Source organism: Schistocerca serialis, chromosome 4 (genome assembly GCF_023864345.2).
Source record: "Schistocerca serialis cubense isolate TAMUIC-IGC-003099 chromosome 4, iqSchSeri2.2, whole genome shotgun sequence".
NCBI lineage: Eukaryota > Metazoa > Arthropoda > Insecta > Orthoptera > Acrididae > Schistocerca > Schistocerca serialis.
The window spans coordinates 865,684,527-865,698,618 of NC_064641.1; the positions used below are offsets into that span (position 1 = coordinate 865,684,527).

At 43.0% G+C, this 14,092-nt stretch overlaps 1 long non-coding RNA gene across 1 annotated transcript in view; it reads left to right on the forward strand.

The window, feature by feature from the left end:
• Positions 1–13,462, forward strand: part of LOC126473519 (uncharacterized) — a 369,422-nt gene extending 355,960 nt beyond the window's left edge. The window contains exon 4 of the long non-coding RNA XR_007586477.1: positions 13,051–13,462. This is a non-coding gene — a long non-coding RNA (uncharacterized LOC126473519). The remainder of the gene's footprint in view (positions 1–13,050) is intronic.
• Positions 13,463–14,092: the final 630 nt, after the last annotated feature.

Genomic DNA, 14,092 nt, shown 5'->3' on the forward strand with positions numbered 1-14,092 from the left:
GTAAAAAGTTGGAATGGAAAAGACACTACAGGAGGTTCTACTAGAAACGCGAACAAATGCAGAGTCTAAAATCTAAACTAAAATGTCACAGTCATTTGATATTAAAACCCTGAGCAGGAACGAGGAAGCAATATTGGGTTTAACGTCCTGTCAACATCGAGGTCATTAGAGTCGGAGCACGAACTTAGATTGAGTCAAGGGTGAGGAAGGAAATCGGCCGTGCCCTTTCAAAGGAACTATCCCGGCATTTGCCTGGAGCGATGCAGGGAAATCTCTGAAAACCTGAATCTGGTTGGCCGGACGGGGTCTGAATCTTCGTCCTCCCGAAAGCGAGTTCAGTGTGCTAACGACTGCGTCACATTGGTCAGTTGTCTTGAGCAACTTCACATAAACGTGATCAGAGAGTGGAGAAAGAAACACAAAGAAAAAATTGGAATACAAAATGGCTTAGAAATGGATAAAGTCAAAATTGAGCGTGTATCATTTGTAGATGGTTCAAATGGCTCTGAGCGCTATGGGACTTAACTTCTGAGGTCATCAGTCCCTTGAACTTAGAACTACTTAAACCTAACTAACCTAAAGACAGCACACACATCCATGCCCGAGACAGGATTCGAACCTGCGACCGTAGCGGTCGCGCGGTTCCAGACTGTAGCGCCTAGAACCGCTCGGCCACTCCGGCCGGCCACTTGTAGATGATTTAGCAGCTGTGACAAAGGAAAACATTTAATCAGCAGGAGAAGCGGCACTACAAAAATATTTTTCCCAAAATTAAAAAAAGATAGGGAATGACGAGCAACATTGCCAGAGTTAAGCGTATAATGTGGTAAAATCAGAACATCAGACCAGTTTAACTATGCAGGGTGATAAGTATTTAAACCGACAGACTCTGGGAGGTTATAGGGGACATCAAAACAAATATTTTTTCCTAATGTCATTTTTTCCTATGAGGATTATTTAAAGCGGTGGAGGCCGTATTACGATCTTCAATTGTTTCAGAGGGCGTATTGCGCTCTTCAGTTGTAGGCAACTGCTGTCCACCAGTGTAGTAGTGCATTGTCTTTGGTTACTAATGGAGCGATACACCTGGAGTGAGTACACTGAAATGTTTGGTACGTACTACGTACCGCACCACAACGAGCGAGCTGCACAGCGGGTTTATCAATAACAATTTCCTAATTGCCGTATCCCGCATCATAGGACCTTTACTGCTGTGTACCAACGTCTGCGTGAGACCGGGTCATTTAGCAGATTACCTAGACAGGGACGCCGTTACACGGTAAGAACGGTGCAATTGGAGGAAGCTGTCTTGCAGCATGTGGAGCGGGATCCTTCAATCAGCACTGGTGCAATTGCGCTTAACATGGAGACGAATCAGACGAATATAAGAACAGTCCTTCGAGAGCAATTGTTACGTCCATTTCACTTACAGCGTGTCCACAACCTGGAACCAGTTGATTATCCACCCAGAGCACAGTTTTCGCAATGGTACCCGGAACAGTGTGAAATGCATCCTACATTTCCATCCTCTGTGTTGTTTACCGATGGAGCAATGTTCGGGCGTGATGGAGTCTTCGCCATGCATAATTCGCATGTTTGAAGTGAGGATAACCCACGTGCCACAGTTACTAGCGCTCATCAACTGCGGTTCTTCGTTAATGTGTGGGCCGGTGTTGTTGGGGACTGTTTAATTGGGCCGTATCTGCTACCTAGGCCATTAAATGGCAGTTACTATTACAATTTTCTCGCCAGAACGTTGCCAGAATTGCTGGAAGACATCCCGCTCCCTACAAGACAACGCATGTGGTTCCAACATGACGGGGCGCCGGCACATTTCAGTCGTCGTGTGCGTCGATTCCTGGACCGACGGTTCCCAGAAACATGGATTGGCAGAGGTGGTCCTGTACCATGGCCTGCTCGATCCCAAGATATGTCCCCTCTGGACTTCTTGTGTGGGGAGAGATTCACAACCTCTTTTACGCAACTCCTGTTGCATCAGAAGAGGATCTGGTTGTCCGGATAGTAGCAGCAGCAGTAACAATTCAGGATACTCCTGGGGGTTTTGCCCCTGTCAGATAGAACGTGATCCGACGGTGTAACCTTTGTTTACGTGTCAATGAAGGCATTTTTGAAAATCTACTGTAATTGAAATTGGATTGTGTTAATGTGTTGTCTCTTGCTCATAAAAAATGGAAAAGTGTTTGTTGGTTTAATTAATTTGCCGCCAGAGAAATCTTCCTCTACCGGTTTAAATACTCCTCATAGGAAAAACTGACATCGGGGAAAACTATTTGTTTTGATGCCCCCTACAACCTCCCAGAGTTTGTCGGTTTAAATACTTTTCACCCTGTATAGGGGAAATCACCAGTCTTAATATATGCATTATCAGACGACGATTACGAAATATGGACCTAACATTCCACCCGACAAGAGACTCTCTTAATATAAAAAAAGGAAACGCTATAAATGAAGAAATTCATCATTACGAGTCTGTTATGTACGCGAAAAATTAAAAAAAAAACACGAATCGGGAAAAAGGAAAAACGGAGTGTGACGAAGATACAATACGGAACAGCAGTAGAAGCATTTAAACTGAGAAAAAAACTCAGAGGTATACAAACGTGCAGAAAAAAAATGGATTGAATTTGGAAAAGAACATTATGCATGGGCATATTCAAAGAAGCTGTCGTAGAATAACAAGAAAAAAATGGCTCTGAGCACTATGCGACTTAACTTCTGAGGTCATCAGTCGCCTAGAACTTAGAACTAATTAAACCTAAGGATACCACACACATCCATGCCCGAGGCAGGATTCGAACCTGCGACCGTAGCGGTCACGCGGTTCCAGACTGAAGCGCCTTTAACCGCACGGCCACACCGGCCGGCAAACAAGAAAACTATATAACATTTTGACATATACGGGAAATTTCAACCAGTATAGGAAAATGCCTGAAAGTCTAGGAGAAATAAATATAGATAAGAAACTGAAGACAGAACAAAATGAAATGGGAATGCTTACAAGACAAAAAGTTTCAAGAAGGCACGAAAGAAAATAGAAAGCAGATGAGAGGACAGAAAAGTGATAGATGAAGGAATATTGGAGAAAACATGAATCTAACCCAGAGGTTTTGAACGTCGTCCTTAGCTGGTCTACAACGAAAGATGAAAATAAAAAGCAATTTGAGGGGCAGCAAGTTTCAATCGACCTGTGCAATACCCGAGCACACACTACTACAATACAAATACGAGGTAAAATCACATTTTTCGCCGGTGAGAGGCTGCTAAAATAGTTTGTGTTGTGGCGTAACAAGTTTGCTACGCCACACTGGGAAGGGAGCCGAAAGAAAGGCACGCGTACACACACGCCGACTGGCGTCAAGTCTGGAACAGGATAACTATTGAATGGTAGCAAGAAAAGTACGTAGCTGCTTTATACTTAACGTTTTTTCTTTGATGAATACAGCGTTCTTCTTGAGACATTTATACGATAACTCTCAAACTAGGTAAGGCTAATGGCGCCTTGCTAGGTCGTAGCCATGGACTTAGCAGAAGGCTATTCTAACTGTCTCTCGGCAAATGAGAGGAAGGCTTCGTCCGTATTGTCGCTAGCAATGTCGTCGTACAATTGGGCGAGTGCTCTATCGTATATCGAGACCTGCCTTGTGGTGGCGCTAGGTCTGCGATCACACAGTGGCGACACGTGGGTCCGACATGTACTAAATGGACCGCGGCCGATTTAAGCTACCACCTAGCAAGTGTGGTGTCTGGCGGTGACACCACAGTTTGAGATTCTGAAATCTAAGCAAGCAGCGCCGGGGAAAACCACAATGCGACTGATGCCGCGTCCCGCACTTCACACTTAATACGAACGACAGTGACATATTTAAAGTCTGCAGAAGGGCACAGCGTCTTGATCAGAGATCCAACTGAAAAGTTTGAGAGAGTACAGTACGCGCTGGTAGACAACTGACAAAGTACTTACACACGCCTAGATATGGCCATGGCCGCAAGCACAAGATAATAGGCCGAATGTAGCTGAGCAGAACGAGTTCCCACAACTGACAATAAATTCGGAACCGAAGAAGGTAACAAGCTATGCGGAAAGGTATACACCAGAGTCGCAGTGAACGCCGAGCCGTAAAGAGTCAACACAAATACTTACGAGAATGTATCATAGAGTCGTCTGCCCGGTAGCTGAATGGTGCCGGCATGGTAGCTCAGCGTGTTCGGTCAGAGGGTTAGCAGCCCTCTGTAATAAAAAACTGAGCTAACCGATCAACAACGAACTTAAACGGATGTCTTACGACGTCCGCCCCGAGCAGATGCAACGAACGAAGACGAACAAACTGAGATTTAAAAAAAAATGGTCAGCGTTACAGACTGCTGTTGTAAGGGGCCAGCGATCGATTCCCACTGGATCGGTGATTTTTCCCTGCTAGGGACTGCGTGTTGTCTTTTCATTTCATCGGAATCCGGCGCACAGGTCGCCCATTGTCGCGTCGAATGTATTTTCCATTTACCATAGAGTTTACAAACCGGTTGGTAGGAATACGCAGTTTCACAATAAAAAAAAATACGTACCCTCAATATCTCAGTCTAAAAGATCTTGGAAGCTTAAGAGGGACGACAGTTACTGAGGGCCCTCGCTGTGCCACACATGTAAAGAAACCAACTTGGTGCAATAATTTTACTCTAACTGACAAAAAAAATTCACGGTAACGTGTAAATATTTGAAGTAAATCGGACAGATACATTTTGATATACATGGCATTAAGTATCTGAAAATACGCCCATGTTAGGATTCAGCAGTGTGTCAGTTTTTCAAAGCAGTCGTTCAAGCACTTTCGGAGATTAACGATTTTGAACAAACCAACATTTACATTTTTACATTGTTTCCCCTTTTATTACATGTATATTACAAATGCACCACATGGCGTTCCAGCAGGTATATAAAAACTCTTGAGTATTCGTATGCAACGCTGTGTCAAAAGTTCAAAGCAGTCGGTCAAGAACTTTCGGAGATACACGATTTTGAACAAAAGAACATTTACATTTTTGTTTATGTAGTTTTGGAGAATTTAGTGACTGAAATTTTGTGAAAAGATCGTATAGCAACGAAAAAAACTTTAGTCTTAATGATTGTCACCACAGTTCACGTATCATGTCTGTGACACTCTCTCATCTATTTCGAGGTATTACAGAGAGAGTTGCCTTTGTCTGAACTTTTTCGATGTCCCTCGTCAAATCTATCTTGTAAGGATTCAATATCGGGCAACAGTATTCCAGAAGAGGACGGATAAGTGCAGTGTGGGGAGTTTCTTTAGTAAATGTGTTGCAACTTCTTAGTGTTCTGCCAACTAAGCGCAGTCTTTGATTAACCTTAACCACAACATTTTCTATGTGATAGTTCTAATGTAAGCTGTTCCTTATGTGATCTTTTAAGTACTTAGTCGAATCGACAACATTTAAATGTATGTGTTTCATTGTGTAACCGAAATTTCACTGAATTTTTGTAATACTCATGTGGAAGACTTCACACTTGTTACTGTTCAGGATCAACTGTCGTTTTTCACATCACGTAGATATCATGCCAAATCATTTTGTAATTCATTTTTATCTTCTAATACGTTTACTAGACGGTAAATGACAGCACCATCTGTAAACAATCCAAGGGGGCTGCTCCGATTGTCTCGCAAATCGTTTACGTGGAGTAAGAGCGGCAGCAGAGAGCCTATAACGCTTCCTCGAGGTGCCCCAGATATAACTTTTGTTTCAATAGATGACTTACCGTCAGTTACTATGAGCAGAAACCTTCCTGTATACCCACGTACAGTGTGTATCATAATTAACAGCACAAACTGAAACGGGTGAAAAACACGATAAGTAGGAAAAACAAGCCAGGGAATATGGTTCCCCGAGCGAGCATTTTGCGAAGTAATCAACTACTGTGCTGATAAGTGCACACATATTTTAAATGTAAACTTTTCGATTAACTCCGCATGTAACTGGGCTCAAATTTCGCCCATGGCCTAACTCAATATACGCTATATTTCACATGTTACAATTTACAATAGGGTAAATCTAAATAACTCCGTGACGTACTTTATTTCGTTACAGCTGACACATTCTTCCTTCTTAAGTAAGGTAGCCCTTGTAATCACAGTTCCAACCGTCCTCAACAAATGGCAGGAACATCTTCTTCACACGGGAAAGACATTCTGGGCGGGAATGAACGCTGTGTGCGGAACAGGTATTTCTTGTTTTGTGTGGAAAGAAAAACACGTTTTTTGCTCCCTGATCTTGTAATATAGTTTCATTTAGGTAAGTTTTCTAGTAATTAGTCAGACACTTACATGTAGTTGTATTGGCAATGAAACATGATAATAATCTTAGTCACCACAGTTGGACTTAAATTCCGTATTGCTGACTCATTCGCTTAGGAAAACGGCAACAACTCTTAAGGTATGTGCCCATTTCAGAAACATTGGCTCCATTTCGAAGCAACTGTGCGAAGGAGGAGAAGCCAAAATCGACTTATGCGAGCAAGAGAAGACAATCCTATACTGATGACTTCGTGGAGCACTTCATAAGGTTTTGGGAGATAAGTGATCGATATGCAAAGGTGCTAAACATTTCCCCATTCCATGGAGCACTTTAAAGTACTATGTAGACCTCAGTGATGATGGGAGAGACAATGCGATCGTTGGCAAAATGGATAGACTGTTTGCCCTTACGAGTGAAATGGAAGTTAAGTTGGTCAATTTCCAATAGAAATGCAGGAAATGGCGCTCAGTCTGAACTTTATCCGAACATTGTAGCATAATGAAATCAATGTCGAAAGGGAAACAGAAGTCAAAGCAGAAAAAAAATTATGGCATATGCGCCACTTGTAAAGAGAGCTACAGCTGTGGAAAGAATAAAGGTGCTTGTATTCAGTGTTGCTTTCGTCTGCGATGGTCCCATGAAAGTCGTCAGTCCATAGGTTTACCTAATTTTCAATTAGGTATGCTATAACGAAATTAGGTAGCATACCCGTTTTGTTTACTATATTTTTAACAGTTTTTCAACCCGCCAGTGTAGCCGAGAGCGCTAACGCGCTGGTTCCTGGACTCGGGTAGGCGCGTCGGCCCTGGATCGAATCCGCCCGGCGGATTAACGACGTAGGGCCGGTGTGGTTTTTAGGCGGTTTTCCACATCCCCCTAGGTGAATACCGGGCTGGTCCCCACGTTACGCCTCAGTTACATGACTCACAGACATTTGCAACACATTCGCACTCTTCCATGGCTTACATTAGACACAGACAACTGGGGTACACTAATTCCTTCCCAGTGGGTACGGTGTGGCGGCAGGAAGGGCATTCGGCCACCCCTTACACTTAACATGCCACATCCGATAAACCATGGTCGACCCAGCGTAACTGCAGGACGAGGCTCAGGAAAAGAAAGAACGAAAGATTTGTTAACAGTTTTTCATTTCTTAAATGTTCTTTATCACGGGTTAGTAGGACAATGTAGAGGTCTCTTACATGTAAAATATACAATTTCTAGATAGAATATTTGTTTTTCTTTTTCATTTACAACCCTTAATATCTCAAAGTTACGTAGATTTACCCTACACCGGTACGTGTGCATTTGGATGCAATTCTGCAGTCGTCACTATAGCGAATAAGAATTGTTTCAAACACCCACAGACTGTCTGGCAAAGCTTGACAAGACTAAAATTCGCCTTATCAACGGGAGTGCTGAAAACTTCATTTCTGTGATGACCCCAGACGGAAAAATCCAGAGGACTGAGAGGTCAGACGATCTTGAAAGCTTGCCGGTGTCGCATATCACGACAAGAAGATACGACACATTACAGCGCGCTCAAAGGCATTTAATGATTCTTCCCGCGCTCTGTATGCGAACTGAATGGGTGTAAGCACTAACCACTAGTTCAACGGGAGTACCCTGTGTCATGCACTTCACAGAGTATGGATGTATCTGGAGGTGCAGAATATGCGAGCTGTTTGCTGCGTACGAATTTTTGTACACAAATGACGTATAATACAATAAAACGGAGCTTACTCCGTCACATCTGCAATAGCTTATATTGCGCTTACTTTAACCTTTGATCTTGTAAAGTTAATCACTGGAATGTGTTACCTAGACGAATGTATTCCTGGAATTTCACTACTCTACATTAATTGTTTTTCGGTTTTGCGATTTTTTTTCTAGTCAGTGTATTAAATCTACTGAAGGTACCTTATTATGAAAAGTGATATGAGTTTGGTGCGTAAATAAATATTTGATTGCGGTAAGAAAAAGGCGTTTGAATTTGTAGGAGGTTTACGGCGCTCTTGGAATTATGGCAGGTATCTGGCTGCATGCCTCGAGCGGGTTTACGCGCTGCCGCTCGTTCTCTGCCGCCCACCGCAAGCACCGCGACGGAGGGGTGTGGGAGGAACAGAAGAGAACAGAGCAGGACTGCGGTATTTCCGTCACACGGCGCGCCGGCCCAGCTGCTGAGATCGATGTACGACCGCCCAGGTCGATCTGCGGCGCCGTTCCGGACCACTAGCAGTTAGCACCGCCACTCCACGCCACCGCCGTCTTCACAGGCACTCACTCCACCAAAGCGTGCCGCGCCAAACTGCTGCCGCCCTGAAAGAAGCAAAACGGAAAACCAGTAAACTGGACACGCAGCGTGCAAACTATGTCCTGACACAAACTTCTACCGCGTGCGTGACTGAATGGCAAGCGTGTCTCACTGCCACAGGGAGGGAAAACGTTCTCAACTGAAATTCTTCATTCGTAGGTCATAATGGCCATAGCTATTTTGCTGTTATTAAAGGTATTTAAAGTCATTGTAAGAACTAAAATACGCGCATTTCTACACTACTGGCCATTAAAATTGCTACTCCAAGAAGAAATGCATATGATAAACGGGTATTCATTGGACAAATGTATTATACTAGAACTGACATGTGATTACATTTTTACGCAATTTGGGTGCATAGATCCTGAGAAATCAGTACCCAGAACAACCACCGATGGCCATAATAACGGCCTTGATACGCCTGGGAATTGAGTCAAACAGAGTCGGGATGGCGTGTACACGTACAGTTCCCCATGCAGCTTCAACACGATACCACTGTTCATCAAGAGTAGTGACTGGCGTATTGTGACGAGCCAGTTGCTCGGCCACCATTGACCACACGTTTTCAGTTGGTGAGAGATCTGGAGAATGTGCTGGCCAGGGCGGCAGTCGAACATTTTCTGTATCCAGAAAGGCCCGTACAGGACCTGCAACATGCGGTCGTGCATTATCCTGCTGAAATGTAGGGTTTCACAGGGTCGAATGAGGCGTAGAGCCACGGCTCGTAACACATTTGCAATGTAACGTCCACTGTTCAAAGTGCCGTCAATGCGAACAAGAGGTGACCGAGACGTGTAACCAATGGCACCCCATACCATCACGCCGGGTGATACGCCAGTATGGCGATGACGAATACACGCTTCCATTGTGCTTTCACCGCGATTTCTCCAAACACGGATGCGACCATCATGATGCTGTAAACAGAACCTGGATTCGCCAGAAAAAATGACGTTTTGCCATTCGTGCACCCAGGTTCGTCGTTGAGTACACCATCGCACGCGCTCCTGTCTGTGATGCAGCGTCAAGGGTAACCGCAGCCACGGTCTCCGAGCTGATAGTCCATGCTGCTGCAAACGTCGTCGAACTGTTCGTGCAGATGGTTGTTGTCTTGCAAACGTCCCCATCTGTTGACTCAGGGATCAAGACGTGGCTGCACGATCCGTTACAGCCAAGCGGATAAGATGCCTGTCATCTCGACTGCTAGTGATACGAGGCCGTTGGGGTCCAACACGGCGTTCCGTATTAGCCTTCTGACCCAACCGATTCCATATTCTGGTAACAGTCATTGGATCTCGACCAACGCGAGCAGCAATGTCGCGATACGATAAACCGCAATCGCGATAGGCTACATTCCGATCTTTATCGAAGTCGGAAACGTGATGGTACGCATTTCTCCTCCTTACACGAGGCATCACAGCAACGTTTCACCAGGCAACGCCAGTCAACTGCTGTTTTAGTATGAGAAATCGGTTGGAAACTTTCCTCATGTCAGCACGTTATAGGTGTCGCTAGCGGCACCAACCTTGTGTGAATGCTCTGAAAAGCTAATCATTTGCATATCACAGCATCTTCTTCCTGTCGGTTAAATTTCGGGTCTGTAGCACGTCATCTTCGTGGTGTAGCAATTTTAATGGCCAGTAGTGTATTATATGCACTGCGTTTTATTTACATGAACTATCTTCAGCGGCAACGTTTCTTCCTGATCTCTATTTACATCTGGCAACGACGTGTGCTTGCATTTTCCCAGGTATTCCGGGCTTAATTTCACGCTGGTTCGCAGCACAACACATTTCGCGACGTGATATACTACGAGATGTAGAACCAATGATGTTCACCTGGAAAAAAATTTGTGGCCCTGTACCTGGTGATCGTCACTATAGTCCGATTAAAATTACTTGATAGTTGGAACTTGTTGTAGCTGGTTTCGTCCAACCGGAGTGCTCAACGGCACGCCCGATCAGTTGCCTAACTGCCATAACAATTAGTTCCAATTCCTTCCACGACTTTCTTTCTTGATGTGTTTGAACCCCGAACACTAGCTCTGGCCTTTTTATTTTGTATTGCATCACACATGATATCCATACTAAAAACAACAACAACAACACCACACACACACACACACACACACACACACACACACACACACACACACACACAACGATACTAACGAAATACACACGTTTCATACAAAGCACTAACCAAATCCTACTGAATCCTTCCACACAAGACATTTAAACAGTTATTATAATCACAGAGATCCGCTTACATTACATAATTTTCTTGATGCAATAATTTACCAACGGCCGTATGTATTGTAGAAATTTATTTTATGAACTTCTTATGTGCTACCAGTTTCGGCATTACATTGATGCCATCTCCAGGCCCCACGCGTCATAGCCGTAAAAACGCTATAGACGGACGGAGCCATATAACTGGATCCGTGAATCAAATCGTTATACAACAGCTCTTCGTGGCCAGGCAACACAGACTGAGGCGATTTACAAACATCGTGTATAGCGTTTTTACGATTATGACGTGTGGGGCCTCAAGATGGCATCAATGTAATGCCGAAACTGGTAGTACATAAGAAGTTCCCAAAATAAATTTCTACAATACATACGGCTGTTGGTAAATTATTGCATGAAGAAATACATGCGAGCCGTTGCCCCAGGGTCCGTAATGGACCAACGAAGATCACATTGCATAAGCTTCGCACGACATTGCGTGAAGTTGAATTTTTGAAGACTGTCAATTAATAGTTGCGAATGCGTCACCGGAGTTAGAAGCACAAGAGCTTATTCCAGTGAAATGGAATAGCATAGTTGTCACGGTATAAACCTGCCGTGTAGAAGGCACAAGGTTGAAATCTCGTCAAATGCAGCGGCATCTTTATTCTTCTAAAACTCGCAAAAGACTCTGATTACCATTTTTATTCAGTTAGTTGGTTTAAATGTAATTTTCTTATTTCTAATACTTTACCGCGTCATTTCCATAATCGTATTGACTTTTTTTGTTTGCTCTTATTTTTCTTCCTACCATCCTTTTTTCGTTTGCGTCGCCTATAATCTGCAACCAAGTGCCAATCAGAACAGCCCATCGGTTGGCAGAGCCGCTTTCCTTGTAGCCAGTTGAGGAAAATTTCAGCCAACCGATGACAGCGAGAAATTGTAGTTTACTTTTACCGCTAAAATTGAAATTTTGCCACGGAAGATAGCAATAGAAACGATCATATTATGGAATTTTGCTCGTAGAGGTTAACGTTAAACGCCATGAACAAAGCAACCGTGATTTTAGTTCTGCTGCAGATTGTTGATTGCCGTTTTCTCGAATACACTGCACATCACGAGGTTGTGGTTAGGTTAGGACACGAGTTTAAATTCAGGGTTATAAAACACGCTATCTGTCGCAGTTCAGACATTGGTAACTTGATTATCTGTGGACAGAGGGTCTTTCATTTCAGTTATACGTCGTGTCAGCCGCTTCCAACATTGCTCCGCATTACACTTCACTTCAAGAGCATTTGTGAAGCGACCCACCGTGTTTGTGTGTCGCTTATAACCGAATGGTAGCTGGCAGTGGATGTGGCAACACTGTAGCGTCAAGTGACAGATGTCAGCTATCAAGTAATTTTAATCGGACTGTGGTGGTCATGTATTTCTTCGTACTGCATGTAAAGATATGTGTTGTGTTGCAAACGAAATTACGTCGAAACAATCAGTGCCTAACGTAGGAACACCTGGAAAATGTGCAATGAGACGACGCTACCAGCTGAAAGCAGATGTTGGGACAAATGCTACCACTGAAGATGTCTTCAATCAATAAAATGGACCTCAGAGGGCGATATAAATATGCATTTTTTAACAGTTGGAAGGATGGAGCATATAAACCTTTCATAATTAAAGCAAAAGAATGAATGGTTTGCTAACATACAGGGTGTTTCACAATCTCTATTACAGGCTTCTAGGGGCTACAGAGGAGACTTAGTAGGTAAAGTTTTGACAGAGAACCAATGCCAGGAAATGTACAGTTTGGATACAAAATAAGATTGATGATCGGACCACTTTCAAATACCCCACTTCACGCACACACAGAAATTGGGAAGAAGGCGCCATAGTCAGTCGTTGTTGTAATTATGACATCACATACCATTTTCGTCCGACTGCAACAGGGAATACAGATCGCCGCCCGCCATTTTTCTGACGACGGCTCGCCCTTCATCGTTCGTTCGTATATATAGAGCCAAACATAGAAGCGATTGTGAAATCAGTGGAGCGTCATGTTTCAAATTGAACTGTGTAAATAATGTTTCTCTAAATTTACGCTGTTGTAGTTATATTTCTTAAATATAATAAATATTCATGCAACAGATTAAGTGAAATAATAATTTAATTTTTCTTTTATTTTGCTTGCAGCCTTTAAATAGCCACAGTTACGTGCTTGTGGACCGCAGTAATCGCAAGTCTTTATTTACACTTCTACGAGTACAACGACGACTGCAAGAAACTGGTACGTTTGCGACTAGGACGGTTGACTGTGGTGCTCCACGGACGTTCAAGGCTGTTTACAATGAGGACGTCCTCACTCACACAGAAGAAACCCAGTGACGAGTGCTCGGAACATTGCTCCTGTAGAGCACAGTGTGAAATACAGACGGTAGCGGAGTCTGGATGGGGAAGGTGTAGGCACATTTATTTGGTCCAAGCCTTGTTGACACAAATGTATTATTTAACAATAATTGGTTATACATCCAAGTTAATACAATTAACAGTTTAAAAGGAAATTTTAGCAATAAAAAAAAATTTTAAAACATTCTCTAGAAGAACATGCAGCCCCACTCTGAAACATTACATAAAGGTGTTGTTAGTAAAGGGTATATTATATCGTACAATAGTGCAACATGTACAGATATTAACAATTACACCAGAAAAATATTGAACTTGTGATTTGTACTACATGTAAATCAAACCTTAAAAAACCCAATTTGGCAAGAGTGCAACAAATTCCCTACTGCCTGCTAAAAAAAATGTGGCAATGATAATCAGTTTTCCTTTTTTTTTAACCTCGTGATTTCACTTAAGCTTACGTAAATCCTACACAAATGTCAATGTCATGTGACATCAGCTCACCTTTCGTGGCAAATACACAAAATTTCTAAATTATTTTATGTCAGTTAAGTAAGCTACAAGACAGAAATAACATTAACGACTGGTGACATGAGTAAACATTGTCAAGTTTTCAATTTCACAACGGTTGTGTTATCTAGCAAATTTTCAATTAAATATTCCCCCCCCCCCCACGTGTTCCAAAATCGATTCAGTCAGTCTCGAGAAGAAACACAACTTAATACACGAATACGGCAATGTCAAGAAATAGTTCGGATTATCCCAAGCAATATTAGTAGAATTAGGAAATTTGCAATTTAAATGCACCAATTTTAACAATTTGGGCAGAACT